A 15706-nucleotide genomic window follows, 5' to 3' on the forward strand; every position below is an offset into this window, starting at 1 on the left:
CTAGCTACTTAAGGGGATTCCCACTCACAACTCTGCCAAATTATCATCCAAGCTAAAGGATTGAATCCTAGGATTCTTTTTATCTTTCCACCAAAAGTTTGATGCTTACCCTAATACTCACAATCTTTTTTTTTTATCTGTTACCATATGAAATAATATGCCCAGTTCACCTCCTCTCATGCCCAAAACACAATCCATATTACTGCACCAGAGATTTTATTTGACTACTTTCTTTATGTACTAAATTAGGTTTGACTCAACATGAGAATTTTAAAAGTGAGATTGTGGTTGCCATTTATAAAATATTAGCCCTTAAGTCAGAAGTGACTGTTAGCAGCTTTTATTTTACAACAAGGTAGAGAACTTGATTAAGTACTCCAAAGTATTTGATTAAGTTAAGATAAAGAAAATTCCCATTTACAATATGGTTCTTCTATTGAAATTCCGTTCTTCTAAGTCTTGCTCTAAAACTTACATTATGGCCTAGATGAGATACCAGTTTCTTAAAGCTTATGCCTGAAGAGTAGAAGCTCTGAAAGGTCATGCCTTAGCTAGGAAAGCTTTGCATACAGTACTGACTATGTCATTTGATGACCAATCTCAGTTCAGACAATATCATCACTAGAAGGTTGACTGCCAGGCGATTGATCAATTGATTTATCTATCTATATGCACATACACACACATATAAGCATGCATGTTTACAAATTATCTATTGAGAAGTAGAGTTGTGAGTAAAACAGTGATCTTCTTTGAATCAGGAATGCCCATGCAAGTAGGAACAATTTAAACAATATAAACCACTTTTTCTTTTATGATGTTTTCCCTCAAAAATTGCCCATTGTTTAGCCCCAAGTAGGCATTAACCTACTTTTTCATATAATTTCTCCAATGCTGCTTGTAGGGCATGATGTAAGGGAATTTCTGAACTGTCTAAGAGCTTGGGTGACATCTATGGCTGCTTCTAACTCTAAGATACATTGCCTTTTGCAATATGATTAATGGAAGAATCAATACCTATTAAGTTGGGTACAATTATCCTTATAGTTGCTTTTTTGGGTTCCAATTAACCATATTTCTATTATTATTATCAGGAAAAGAAGTCTTCCTAAAAATTTCATTAAAACCAACTTTTTATACTACGTTTAACAGGAAGCATTTATTTAGGTGACAACCCTATAAAGTGCACTGTGGATGCTGAGTATGCAAAGAAAAACAAAACAATCCTTTCCATCAAGAGGATTACCTTCTTTAGAGAATAAGGAACTGTATAATTAAATACAATAAGAATAAGTAAGCAGATGAGTATAGTATAAAGAAAATTAAAGAAGGTAAAGGCACTAATGACTTGGGAGGGGACAGTTGGAGATACTTTCCTGGAGAAGGTAGTAACTGATCTGAGCCTTGGAGGAAGACAAAGATTATGAGAAGTGGAGAGGAGTATCATAGACACAGGAGACAATTCCTAAGAATGCATGGAGACAGAACATGAGCCAGGTACAGATTACCAGAGCAATTTGACTGGAACGTAAAGTATGTGATGTGATCAATATGAAATAAAGCTGAAATGTAGATAAGTGCTGGACTGTAGATAGCCTCAACTACCTTAGTGAGTTTATATTTTATCCCATAAGAAGATTACTATGGCCACCATGTAAAGTATGAATTGGAAAGGACAAAGCCTGGGAGAAGAGAAAGCACAGGAGGCTACTAGAGAAGCCCACCTTAGAGTTGATAAGGATCTGACTGAGAAAGGTTCAGTGTACAGAGAGAAGGGGTCTGCTGGTGCTGTGGGGACAGAATCAACAACACATGGCAATAACAGGCTCTAGTGCTTTAAAGTTTACAAAGCTCTTTACATACTATGGAAAAATTAAAAATAATATGTACTCCTTTTTGGCTCCTAAAACAACCTTTTGATTTCCAAGCAAAAAAAAAAGTTTTATCTTAAGACTAGTTACAGAATGGCTCCCCCAAAATGAACTAGGCAGAGCCATATGGAGAAACACCCACTGGTTGTTAATCTGGGCATCTGGAAGATCTGACTCTAGTCCTGATTGAGGTCTGAATTCTCCAATCAGAGAGGCTCTGGAAAGAACTGCCTGGAAAAGCATAAATTAACACTGACAGAGGGGACCCAGGGACTTAAGAGGCATGGCTCTGTTCAGACTCAGCCTGCTGGGGTGGTCGTAGGGAAAGGCGGCTGAAAGAGTGAGCCGGCCACCTGTGGCCCATTCTTTTCTCTCTGGTCCACTTTTTGCTATTTAATAAATAAAAATTATAAAATCAAGATACAATCTCAAGAGAATTTTAATTATAATAATACATTACATTATATGAACCTTATACCTACCCTGGAGATAGGTACTATTGGTATTATTCCCATGTTTCAGATAAGCCAGATTCAGAGGCTCTTCAATGATTAAACAAGTTAGTGAAATTCTGAAGGCAGGATTTGAACCCAGATCTCTCAAACTCAGATCTCTCAGACCAAGCACTTTCCACATCATTAGGCTGATAATGAACATAAATGTTATGCTTATCAAATCGCATTTCACCATGAAGTGTTAAAATATTTGAGGTTAGGGATAGACCTTCATCTATTTTTTATGAAAATATACAATCAAGAATAAGCATCCTTGATATTTGTGTTACTTGCTTCTTTTCATTTTCATCTTAAAAGGTATCTCCTGAGATTCACTGGATGTTTAACAGCATGTTAGGAAAATCCTGCTGGTAATTAGCTATTTCACTTGGGGCTCCTCATGAAGATTTACTGAAAATAGATTGACTTCATTTATATATTAAGTTAACTTTAAAGATGTTAAATTGCCAAGTAAAATGGAGATGATTGCCATTTTTTACTATAATATACAAATCACAGTATTTACTACAATTTCTTGTTTCAAATTACAAAAAAAATTTTTGCTGTAAACTAGATTTTGATTTTGTTTTCTTAAAGCCTGTTATTCTTTCACCTGTTTAAGATTAGTCACAAGCAAAATAATTAGGACCTAATATTTCAAAGTAATTATACTTTGAACATTACTCATACTGTGAAACTCAAAATAAAAGGAAGTAAAAGATATATATTAATTGTTAAAACTATAAATGGTGTGATGCTCTATAAGAAGACAGAAACCCAATAACATTAAGTTTTAGAATGTATAATTTTAAATTCTAGGTTAAGAACTTTTCACTGGGGTGGAACACATTAAAAATGGAAAGCACAGATAGGCAAACCCAAAATGTACAACCAAATGCAATAAAGCAGAAATGTTAAATGTATCCCTTTTAGATCATAATGCAATAAAAATTATTTTCAATGAAGTGCCATGGAAATATACATTAAAAATCAGAAACTAAATAATCTAATCCTAATCTAAATCCTTAATCTAAAATCTAATAAAGAATTAGTGGGTCAAAGAACAAATCATAGAAACAATAAATGTAATCAAAGAACGAGATAATGTACCAAAATTTATGGGATGCAGCCAAAGCAATACCTAGGGGAAAACTTCTATCTCTAAACATGTAAATTGACAGAGAAAGAGCAGATAAATGAATTGGGATTGTAACTAAAAAAAAAAAACACTAGAAAAAGAACAAATAAACATTCCCAATTAAATACCAAATGGGAAATCCTGAAAATTAAAAAACTAATAAAAGTGAAAGAAGACCATTTAACTAATAAATAGAAGTAGGAGCTGCTTTTTACAAAAAAAATTAATAAAATAGATAAACCATTGGTGGATTTGATTAAAAAAAAAACAAATTACTTTCTCAAACATGGAAAGGGTGAATTCACCACCAAAAGAGATAAAAATTAAACCAATTCTTGAGTTATTTTGCCTAATTTATGACAATAAATCTGAAAATCTAAGTGAAATGAGCATTTACAAATATGAATTGCTCAGGTTAACAGAAGAAAAATAGTATATGTAAATAATCCTATCTTAGAAAAAGAAATTGGACAAACCATAAATGAGCTCCCTAAGAAACTATCTCCAGGACCAGATAGATTCACAAATGAATTCTTTTGTTATTGCTGATCATTGATTTAAATCAGTGGTTCCCAAACTTTTTTGGCCTACCACCCCATTTCCAGAAAAAATATTACTTAGCCCCCTGGAAATTAATTTTTTAAAAATTTTAATAGCAATTCATAGGAAAGATAAATGCACCTGTGGCCATCACCGATCCCTGGATCGCTGCAGCACCCACCAGGGGGCGGTAGTGCCCACTTTGGGAATCACTGATTTAAATTACGTCTGAACTCCTATTTAGGGGTTTTCTTGGCAAAGATTTTGGACTGGTTTGCCATTTCTTTCTCTAGCTTGTTTTACAGTTGAGAAACTGAAGCAAACAGGGTTAAGTGACTTGCTGAAAGTCATATAGCTAGTAATAAGTGTTTGAGTCCAGATCTGAACTCAGGAAGATAAATTTTCCTGACTTCAGACCTAGCAATCTATCCACTATACTACTAAGTGAATTCCACCAAACATTTAAAGAACAATACATTCCAATACTATACAAACTATTTGGGGAAATCAGTAAAGAGGGAATCCTACCCAAATCCTAGCAAAGCTGATCTAGAAGATTGATTTTAAAAAATCATTTGACTACTCGAAAGACATGATCCATGTCTCCAAAGGAGCCTAGACATCATATCTCAAGAACTCTTTAAAAAAATGCCTAGATCTCTTAGACCCTGAAAGCAAGATGGAAATAGAATCTACTGGTCAATTCTTTAAAGAAACTCCCAAAATGAAAAAAGTCAAGGAGAGAAGAATAAAGTAGGGGTAGGGAGTGTGTAAATGGAATTAGCTCATCCTCGTTCATTGTTAGACTCTAGCCATCAGAAATAATGTCACCCCACCCAACTTAGTGGGGAGGGGAAGATCAGTTACCCACATGAGACAATAAGTAACAAATCAAGGACAAGCGACTGCCCTTGGGGCAGTCCAAAACAGTGTTGAGGCTGCCATTTGTTCACTTGAAATTGAAGGTGGATGCAGGAAGTGACAAAAGCTGCTCTCTTTTAAATATGATGGTAACTTCCTGTGGAGGAGTTGGCGCTTTGAACCTGGTGTTGAAGGATCTCTGGCGAGACCCCAGACCGCTTCCCTCTGAATTGTCAAATGGGTAAGTTAGGCTGACTTCCTTTCTCCTGCCTTGGCGTTTCTGGAGGCTCTACCCTCAGGGGGGCCTCTCTTGCTTCTCTAATGGTAAAGGCCTTGTGGCTAGAAGCCTTGTTTAATTAACCTGTGCTCCTTTGCTGGGGCCTCTAAATTCTCGTCTGGTCTGGACTAGAGTTTCTCTCTATTTCCCCTACCTTCAGTCTTTCTAATTGTAAATAAACGTCCATAAAAGCCATTCTGACTTGGGTCTATTTTAAATTTGGAATTGAGCTAATCTGATTCCTGGCGACCATACCTTAAATATCTAGTTTCCCCTCTTACAGGAGGAAGGAAGTTGAAGGGAAATTATCTCATATAATTTGGGTACATAAGCAGATGTCTACAGAAACAAGGAGGAAGAGATAAGATGGGCAGTTATCACTTGAACCTGATACTCATATGAACTGGTCAAAAGAGGGAAAAAGACATAGACACAGAAATACACACAGTTGGCTACAGCAATACATTTCACTCAAGAGGTAAAGAAGTGAAGGGGGAGAATAGTGAATGAGGAAGAGAGTTATTAAGGGACTAGACTCAAGCAAAACATTTTAACTGAACATTTATGCCTCTTTTCAAAGTGGCAAAGAACTAGAATCTGCAGTAGCAATTCAGTTGTTCAGTCATGTCTGACTGTGCTGTAAAATACAACTGTGCTGTAAAAAATGATGAAGGGGATTATTCCAGAAAAACCTGAAGGAGATCTGTATGAACTGGTAACAGACTAAAGTGAACAGAATCAAGAGAACAATTTATATAATGATGAAAGTGTTATAAAGAAGAACAATTTTGAAAGAGTAGGAACTCTATAAACAGTGTAAAGACCAACCACAATTCCAGAAGACTAATGATGGAATAAGAGAGAAAGAGAGACAGAGAGAAAGAGAGAGAGAGAGGCAGAAAGAGCATGAGGGGGACAGGGAGAGGGAGGGACAAGGACAGGGAGAGGGAAAAGGAGATTTCATAAAAGAAAGCTTCAAGAGTATAGAATAAAGAACATATATGTATAAACACAGAGATATAGATTTTTTTCTTTTAGACACTGACAATACAAAAATTTGCTTGACTATGCATGTCTGTAACTGAGTTGTTTTTCTTTCACTCTCAACTGGGAGGGTGATAGGAAAGAGAAAAAGAGGATTTTTAATAATTAAAAAATTTTTATTAAAATATCCTATAACATGTATTATAATTTAGTGATTTTCTGATTGATGGGTACTCATTTTATTTTCAATTCTTTACTACCACAAAAGTATTGCTATAAATGTTTTGGTGTATCTGAGCGATTAAAAAAATCACTGACCTCCTTGGTGTTTATATATGTATGTGTGTGTATACATATGCACACACATATTTCATAACTATAGTTTTAAGGGATGAATTCTTAGCCAAACAAGGAGGAGCAAATATTAAGTATGCATTCTATAAACTGCTTGACAAATATTACCTCATTTGATCATAACAACAACTTTGTGATGTAGGTGCTATTATTATTATTATCCCTATTTTACATTTGAGGAAAGTCAAGCAGTGATTTAGTGACTTGCCCAGGGTCACATTGCTATTAAGTATCTGATTGAATTCAAGTGTCTGATTTCAATTTGAATGCATATAAGAGATATGTGACCACACATGTGCCTTCCCCCACAAGAAAATTGAGATCACAGGAAAATGAAAAGCTTTTGCATGCAATTCTATGAAGACAAACACTCTTCTAGTGGAGCCATGAATTAGTTCCTCAATTTTGGAAAGCAATTTGGAATTTTAAAAAGAAAGTGACAAAAATTTCCAAACCCTTTGGTGCAGAGATTCCACAATTAGACATATGTGTGTGTATCTTTGTGGTGCTTTATCTTTCATTTTATGCATTTAAAAATATTTTTTTCTGAGAGGGGTACGCAGGTTTCACCAGACTACCAAAGGGGTCCATGAAACAAAAACAAACAAAAAGATGAAGAACTATTGGATTAGATGATGTCTGAAGTCTCTTATAGCTCTAGATGTTATGAATAAACCTGAAAAATTGTCATTCAACTTTTGCTCAAAGGTCTACACTGAAGGGAAACCTAATAGCTAGCATTAATAAAGGAAACATTAAGGTGATTTATGAACTTACTACTTCCTTGATCATGAACAAATTATACCTATGGGGCTTTGTCTTTTTGAAGTTCCTTCAACACTGAATATTCCCTTCCTTTGTCATCTTTGCTGATCTTCTGCATCTGAGTTTTTGTAAAACTTCATATTTGTGCTGACTTTCTGGATTATTAATGATATGGATTGATATTTCTTGTGGCTGCTAATGGTTTGTATTTCTCCTTTGTATTTCTCTTTTGGAGAACTGCAACCTATTATTTAAAACCAATTTAAAAAAGAACTCATCACAATTAAATCTATAACATGCATTATTTTTAATTTCTACTTTCAGAAAATCACTTAAAATAGTCTGAAATTTGAGTTCATTATATAAGCCCTAAATAGCTTCAATAAAAAAGTTATTAAAAATAATGAAATGGAAATATCAGGAGGGTTATAAAAGACTAGAAGGGACAAAGTGAATTCTACTGCAAATTCAGTTTCCAAACAAAAATTTTCAAACTTTTTCTTACCAACATTATTTCCTGAAAAGCAAATAATTATTAAATTTTCTATTGTTAGGCTCTCCACTAGACCTTACCTAAATCAAAGAAAATGATACATGTCCATTTGCTGTGCCCTGGGGAAGTTAAACCATTCCAGTCATTTTTCATTTTTGCAGTTCCTACTCTCCAATCTCCAAACCATACTAACAGAGAGAAGCTATGCCCCTCAATTCTGTACTTCTGTACTTCTTGGGAGGATTCAGCTTCCTGGGTATTTTTTGCCTTGTTACTTTGTAGGTATCTTCTTACCTTCTCCTTTTTTGCCTTATTCTCCAAGATTAGTAATTAAATCATCACCCCAGTTGCTTCTGGAAAGAGCATGTTAATGGATTATTCCACTGTTTCACCACCTTTGTAACTTACAGAACAAAATTCCCTTTTATGACCAGTGGAAGATATTTGAGGTTAATGGTTTTTGAATGTTTTTGGGGGGCCTTTAGCATAGTTTTAGGCACACAGTAAGCACTTCATAAATGTTTTTTGTTCAATCTTTTCATTAAAGGCAGTATGAGGGCGATGATTTTTATTGTTGTTATTAACAATGTATGACACTGTCCTTGTCCTCAAGGGAGTTAAAGAGAAAAGACATGTGATGTTGAATACAATAACAGTGGCATTAAATAACGAATAGTAGCAAAAAATTTTAAGGTAGTATAATATTAATACAATTAAAGTTAACCTAACTGTCCAAGAAAGAACATTATTGAATTTCATTTTGCTCCTCCTGAGAAAATTTTGGAGGATGAAAATTAGCATAATCAGTTTTTGAGAGCAAACAGCAGAATCTATCCAACCCCTTCACTTTACAGATGAGGAAGCTGACATAAGAGGTTACATAACTTGTCCAAGGTAACACAATTAAGAATTTAACCTGGCCAGGCTTCCTAATTTCAGACATGTTCTTTTCATAATGCTGCCATATCAGAGCCCTAACCTTTAGCTGGACTAATCACTTAACTGCATTTTAAGCCCAAAGAATCACAGAATTTGAGAATGGGAAGAGATCTTAGTTTACTACTCTATATATGAAGGAATCCTACACATTGTGTGTGTGTGTGTTTGTATTAGATGAGTAGTCATCTAGATTCTGCTTAAAGACTACCAATGAGGAGGAAATCCACTACCTCTGGAGGCAAACCAACCCATTTTTGTGCAGATCTAATCTAATCTAATAATTAGGCATTCTCTCCTGACCCAGTTTCTTCTATCGCTTCAGCATTTTATTCAACAGGGCCATAAGAAAACACGGGACACCACTAAAACCATCAGGAATGCTGGTACAGAATCCTCAGATGTGAAACTACCACTCTTGATATGTTAAAAATGATGGGACTGTGGGAAGGGGTCTCCCCATGAATGTAAAGGCCATTAAATCTAGAAAGCTCATAGAAACAATAAAGTTTAATAACAGCAGTTATCAAAGATAACTAGTTAAAACAGGAAACCAGATGGCAAGCAGGCTGGTGAGATCACTGCCATATCCTACCCTGACTTTCTACCCACTCAGCTACCCTCAGGTCCCTCCACAATGGAGGGCTTACTTCATGCTATTTGCTGGAGACACAAAAATTTCTAGCTACTGTTCTATCAGAGGCTAGACAAGTATTTTCCTTAATAATGGCATATAACCAGAGTTAATAGCAATCAAAATGAGCTTCTCATGGATTGTACAGCACTCCTCAGTATAGAAAAAGTTCAATTCACTAGTTTCTTCACATTAGGCAACCTAGGAGAACAGTAATAGATTTGGTTTAAAAAAAAAGTTCCTGAAAACAACTCCCATTTTTTGTGTTACATCTGCACTCCGGGAAGTCATGACAAATAAATATACATGACCAGGGTAATCTGACAGGGTGAAATAAGTGCAGCACAAGCTATCCAAGCCTGAGCCATAAGCTCTAGGGATAAAAAACTGCCAAGGAAAGTTAGAAGTAAGAGGATGAGGGAGTCAAGAAGGAAGGAACCATGGAATCACAATAGCTAAAAAGGACCTGGACTGACAAAATAAGTTGATCCAGTATAAGTGCTACAGTCTTTGGCCCTCCTTCTCTATATAAGTGGTGTCTTTTATGAGTTTCTGAGGCTCTAAAACCACCCTTGGTGGCCAAACTTTTTGTCAGGATGAGACAGACACCTTTCCAGCTTAGTGGAACATAATGGGGTTTCCATAGAGATTATATAATGCCACAAAGCATTGGGTTTTAAAAGAGAACAGCTCTTCAACTATTGAAGTCTAAGCATCCTAGTAAATCCATTAAAAAAAAAAGATATCCTCTAAAGGTGGATTGTGGGCCTTAAATAACTTCACTCATTTCTATAATAATTTAACATATCAATAAGTAAAGTGTAAATTCCTTGAAAGAATCGACAGTTTGTATATGTGTGCACATGCTGCTTAATATATGATTGTCTAATAATAAATAACATAATATAAGAAAAAATAAATTAATAATAAATTATTTTATGGTTACAGTTTTCAATATCTTATATGATTCAAACAACAAAATTGTTAAGTAGCTGATTAAAAGATATTATTTATATTTGACAGGGGAAAACAAACTCCTATCACATGCCCATAGTCACAGTGGCAGAGAAAATTAGAATTCGGATTTCTCTTCATATTATCTTTCCATTATACCATGAAGCTGCCTCAACTTATAACAACTGAAGCTTTACGAAGCTCTTAACCAACAATTATTTTCTAAAGAAGGTCCAAAAAATGTTATCCCTAGCTTCTGAGTAAATCATCTGAGAAGTTCAAGAATAATTTATCTCTGGAGATGCAGATGAATGAAGTTAATCATTCCTATTTACAATAGTTATACCACTGCTCACAAGTAGGAAAGAGTTCATTTTCATAACCACAGAGAGCATTCTTTTTAAAATGTGCTGATATCAAGTCTTTGGGAAAACTTGAAAATTTGCTTCAGTGAAAGCAAATATAAAGTAGAAAGCCTCTAATCTTCTAAAAGAAAATTTAAAAGAATGTCTTAGGAACCATTGCTTTTGTAAATTATTTGCATTATATAAGCTGATCTATTCCATCTTATAAAGCAATTTTCAGTCCATTATATTATTTTAACAAGAGATTTAGAAAAGGAATACACATTTATAATGGGCCTATTATGCAACTCAATTGCATTTCTAGCTTAATACACCAAACTTACTGACCTTTATCTTTAGTCTTTTCTGGTTTCTTCTCCAGTAAGTAGTTCACAGCAAAAGGAAAAATGGTAAACAATATTCATGACTACATCACAGTAATACAAGAGAGGAAGTACAATTACAAAAGATGGATTCATAAAAGCTAGGAGAGTTATACATTTGTACCTTTCTTTTTTTCATACTAGAATATTAACCAGCTCACCGGAGGGAAGAGAAATATAACAGCATCAAACAATACTCAGAGTGAAGTGCTCAGTTGAAACAAAAGGATACAGAACTCAACAGAAAATAAGGTGTGGTTTTAAGGTGGTAAACAGGTGTGGTTTAAGGTAGTCAGCATTAAGTCACGCTCTAAGGCAGGCATAAGCTCAGCATTAAATTTCTTACTCTTTTCACCATTACCATTCAAATGTGGTGCCAACTAATATTACAGCACCATATTATACCATTGCCAATTTGGTACTGCAAAAACATGAAAAACCCATTTGAACTGATGAGTTGCTGAAGTAAATGCTTTAAAAGTAAAAACCTTTCTCCCATTGCTCTAACACTGAATAATGTACAGAATTCAATTTTTTTTCCATCATGTTACTTTTGAAAAGCTTGAATTTGCAATTTTGTTATATATTTGGTACAGCTTAAATCCAATAAACACTTTCAGATGAAGAGTGCTAATTGGCCTCTGAGGCCCTTTCCAACTGTAAATTTATATTCTGCACTATTGTAATACACATCTAATTAGAATAAAATTGCTCCATCTATTTACTATATATTAATTTTGATAGCAATCCACCTTATAATTTCTATCCCTTACCAGTTTACCCACGAAAAATAAAAACCAGGGTATAGCCATTGGCTTTATTTGAAAAGATACCTTATGGCAATTGAATTGGGAACTAATTCCATTCATTTTTAATCCAGTAATTATAATTAGCTCTTTTAGATTACTAATGCAAGTCCAATCCAATTTTTTCCATACCCATAACCATTTCCCATAAGGCTTGATGTATTATTACCACATAAATGACTTTTTTAAAAAAAATCTAGTCCAAATTAAGGAGATTCTGAGAAGTAGATTTAAGAGTTTCTCACAGAATATTTTTTTCTCTCAAATTTTCACCTCATTTCCTTAATAATTTAGCTAGTTTTTGCTTTAAATATATTGAAAAGGGACTATCTACTCAAAAACTAAATTGAGGTGCAGCTGGGTAGCTCAGTGGATTGAGAGTCAGGCCTAGAGAAAGGAGGTCCTAGGTTCAAATCCGGCCTCAGACACTTCCCAGCTGTGTGACCCTGGGCAAGTCACTTGACCCCCATTGCCCACCCTTACCATTCTTCCACCTATGAGCCAATACACAGAAGTTAAGGGTTAAAAAAATAATGAAAAAACTAAATTAAAAAGCTCTTGCTAAATTTGAGCTTTTAAAAATGGTTTCTATAGCAATAGAACTAAAAAAAATTCACCTTGACTAATTTTTACCACAAATACAATAATAATTTGGCATTAAGAATCAATTAATGTATTTAAAAAATCAGCCCAAACCACATGATTATATAAATACAAACAAAATTATTAAAAATCCTACAAAGTTTTTACTTCTGGGTCATAGGCCCATGGGCCCTTCCAAAAGAGGAAAGAGTAAACACTTTCTCTGATCCTTAGGACATCTCAAACCTCTCCTTTATGTGTAAGAGATAAAATATTCAGTATTCTCTTATTTAAGACACCAAGAACCCTAATGAGGTAAAAAGCAGGCAAACAAAACAGAAGACTAATCTCCACCCTCTCATGTACTCCTCAGCACCTCTTCCCCCCACAGAGAACCATTCTCTTGGCAGGGCCATAGAAGCCAATTAACTCACTGGGCTGTAATAGAACTCAACTCTGTCCCCACCTTTTCCCCTGCACTGAGAAAAACCAAAAAGCAGAAGATTGCTTTGGCTGGAACTGCAGCTAGGCACTGATTGCAAAGCTCAATCCTAGAACACATCAAACCTTACAACAAACACCTTGTCTACAGAGAAATCAATGTTTTTCATGGGAATCAGTTGCAGAATGGGAAGGCACATAAAATGGGAGAGGGGAGGAAGAAGATAGAGGAGAATGTGACATACTCAAAGAAAGTCAAAGGCCAACTAATTAATTAATTGAAGAAAAATAACTCATGTTATATCAGGAAGAAGAGGGTCTTTACAGAAGAATGGATGAGGATGAAGGTTAAAACCAGAAGAAAATCTTATTTCAAAAGGGGTTTCACTGAGAAACACTTCCAGGGAAGAAAACAGATATTTTATACATGGAGATAAGGCCTCACTATGACGTGGTGCTCCAAGAGACTATCAGGAGAAAGGGAATCAGAGCAACTTGTGCAAATGAGACCTAAAGACTAGAAGGGCACGAAACTAGGAAGGAGACTGCATGGTAAATGGTGTGTGTGTGTGTGTGTGTGTGTGTGTGTGTGTGTATGCGTGTGTGTATTTATTGCTCTTGCATGGTCCATGAACAGATATATATCATTACTATTTGTGGACACTCCCTAAGGAAGCTATGTATCCATTCAGTTTCCTATTTCTTAGTCATCCCAGGACTTCCCAACTTGGCTCCCCTACAGGGAATGGCTGTTTGCCTGTAACCTTTTATATTATTTACTTTTTCTAAAATTGTTTTCCAATAAAAGAAAGAAAATTCCTAAGGGCAGAAACTATTTCTTTTTTGTCTTTGTATTCAGGGACTTTGCATAATACTTCACACAAAGGGACTGGATAGGAGGCTTCTTTGGTATAAGGAATTCCCAGGTGGGGAAACCCACTCTACTAATGTGCCTCTTATTGTATCTTAGTCTTTTTCTCCCTCCTTAGGCTGGGAGTTTGCCAGCCACTCCTGAACCCCAAACCAATGCTGATGTGTGTGGGTGCTTTAACCTGCTTCATTCCCGACTAGGCCCAGTCACTCCTCTTTAGGTGACCTGGGGGCCCCCTGCTATTTGGACTCACCATCCCCATGCCAGACTTCAGATGGACACCTGATTGACTTAGCACACTGCACCTCTGTCAGGGCTCCATCTTCTCCACAGCTCTTAGCCTTAGGAAATGCCTCTAGCACTGAGAGGTCTCACACAGTCTGTGGTAGAGCCAAGGCCTGAACTGTCTTTCTGTCTGTGAAGCTGACTCTTTTTATCCTCTGAACCAGAGCTTCTTAACTTGGGGTCTTTCCACACTTTGATAAATGTATTTCAACAGAATTGGTTTCCTTTTTAAGTCTCTGTATTTTATTTTATACATGTAAAGTACGATTCAAGGAAGGTTGAACCATGAGGTTCAACAAACTGCCTGCTTGCTCAAGGGGACAAGGACTCAAAGGAGGTACAAGCCCCTGTTCTATGCCATGCTGCCTACAATTTTCTGCTGAATGAGGGAAAAAGGAAATTAATCACAGTATGGCACATAAATTATGACAATCTAAAGGATTGTTTTAATCATACTATTGGTAAATCATTTGACATTATCTTCTCATCTTTATCCTTTCTTCAATGTGGCATTTGTTTTTACTTTTACTCTACCAGTTAATGGTCTAACAGGAAACAAACACCAGATTCTCAAATGATGAATGTGTCAATAAATAATCATTTTTCATGCTAACATACTGTCATTGTGCCAATTTCATTTTCTAGTAATGTTATTTGGGGTTTACCACATTAAGCACCTTTTAATTTTGCCCTTGACAAAAACATTTTTGATATACAGTGATGGGGCTTTTAGAAATGAATCTTGGGTCTCTTCCATCTTTTTTTTTAAACCCTTACCCTGTCTTAGAATCAAAACTTTGTGTTGGTTCCAAGACAGAAGAGTGTTCGCTTCGGCAGGACGTAAACTAAAATTGGAATGATACAGAAAAGATTAGCATGGCCTTCAGTGCAAGTAAGACATCTAAGGCAGAAGAGCAATAAGGGCTAGGCAATGGGAGTTAAGTGACTTGGCCAGGTTCACATAGCTAAGATGTGTCTGAGGCCACATTTGAACCCATGATCTCCTATTTCTAGGCCCAACTCTCAATTCACTGAGCCATTTAGCTGCCCCCCTCTTCCATTTCTTAATCCTAAACCATGTTTTCCACATCATGTTTCCTTTCCTTCCCCAGATCTACTTTCACACTGAGATGACTAAACATTAAACCTGACAATCTGGAAGATCTTTTTGAATTCTTCATAGAATTTCTCTACTTCTTCATCCTCTCCAAGTAGCAATCATCTTTAAAGTTGTCTATTTGCTTCATGAAGAACACTGAAAAGTATAACAATCAAATAGCCTTTAAAAAGATAAAACTGAAGTCAGTGCTTCAGCACCAAGGAAATCATGGTGTAGTTGGGGGGGGTAACCTTAGAGGTGAGGTATTAGGGGTACTAGAATTAAGGGTACTTGAAAAGACCTCTTGCAGAAAGTGTGATTTTAGCTCACACTTGAAAGATATCAGGGAAGCTAAGAGGCAGAAGTAATGAGGGTATTCCAGGAATAGAAGATTGCTAATGAAAAGGCATCAAGTCAGAAGATGAGCTTTTTGTGCCAAGAACATCAAGGAGGCCAGTAAGGTTGGTTCATAAAGTATGTGGAGGGGAGTATAGTGTTAAGAAACCTGGAAAGATAAGAATGGGGCATGTTGGGAAGAACTTTCAATCCCAAACAGGAATTAGTTTTTTATTTGGAGATAATAGGGAGCCACTC

At 35.7% G+C, this 15706-nt stretch overlaps 1 non-coding gene across 1 annotated transcript; it reads left to right on the top strand.

Moving 5' to 3' along the window:
- Positions 1-14836: 14836 nt before the first annotated feature.
- Positions 14837-14940, top strand: LOC123232764. The gene has a single exon (XR_006505274.1). It is a non-coding gene; the product is annotated as a U6 spliceosomal RNA (small nuclear RNA).
- The last annotated feature ends 766 nt before the right edge of the window (positions 14941-15706 follow it).

This window comes from Gracilinanus agilis, chromosome 1, assembly GCF_016433145.1.
Source record: "Gracilinanus agilis isolate LMUSP501 chromosome 1, AgileGrace, whole genome shotgun sequence".
In the NCBI taxonomy this organism is placed as follows: domain Eukaryota; kingdom Metazoa; phylum Chordata; class Mammalia; order Didelphimorphia; family Didelphidae; genus Gracilinanus; species Gracilinanus agilis.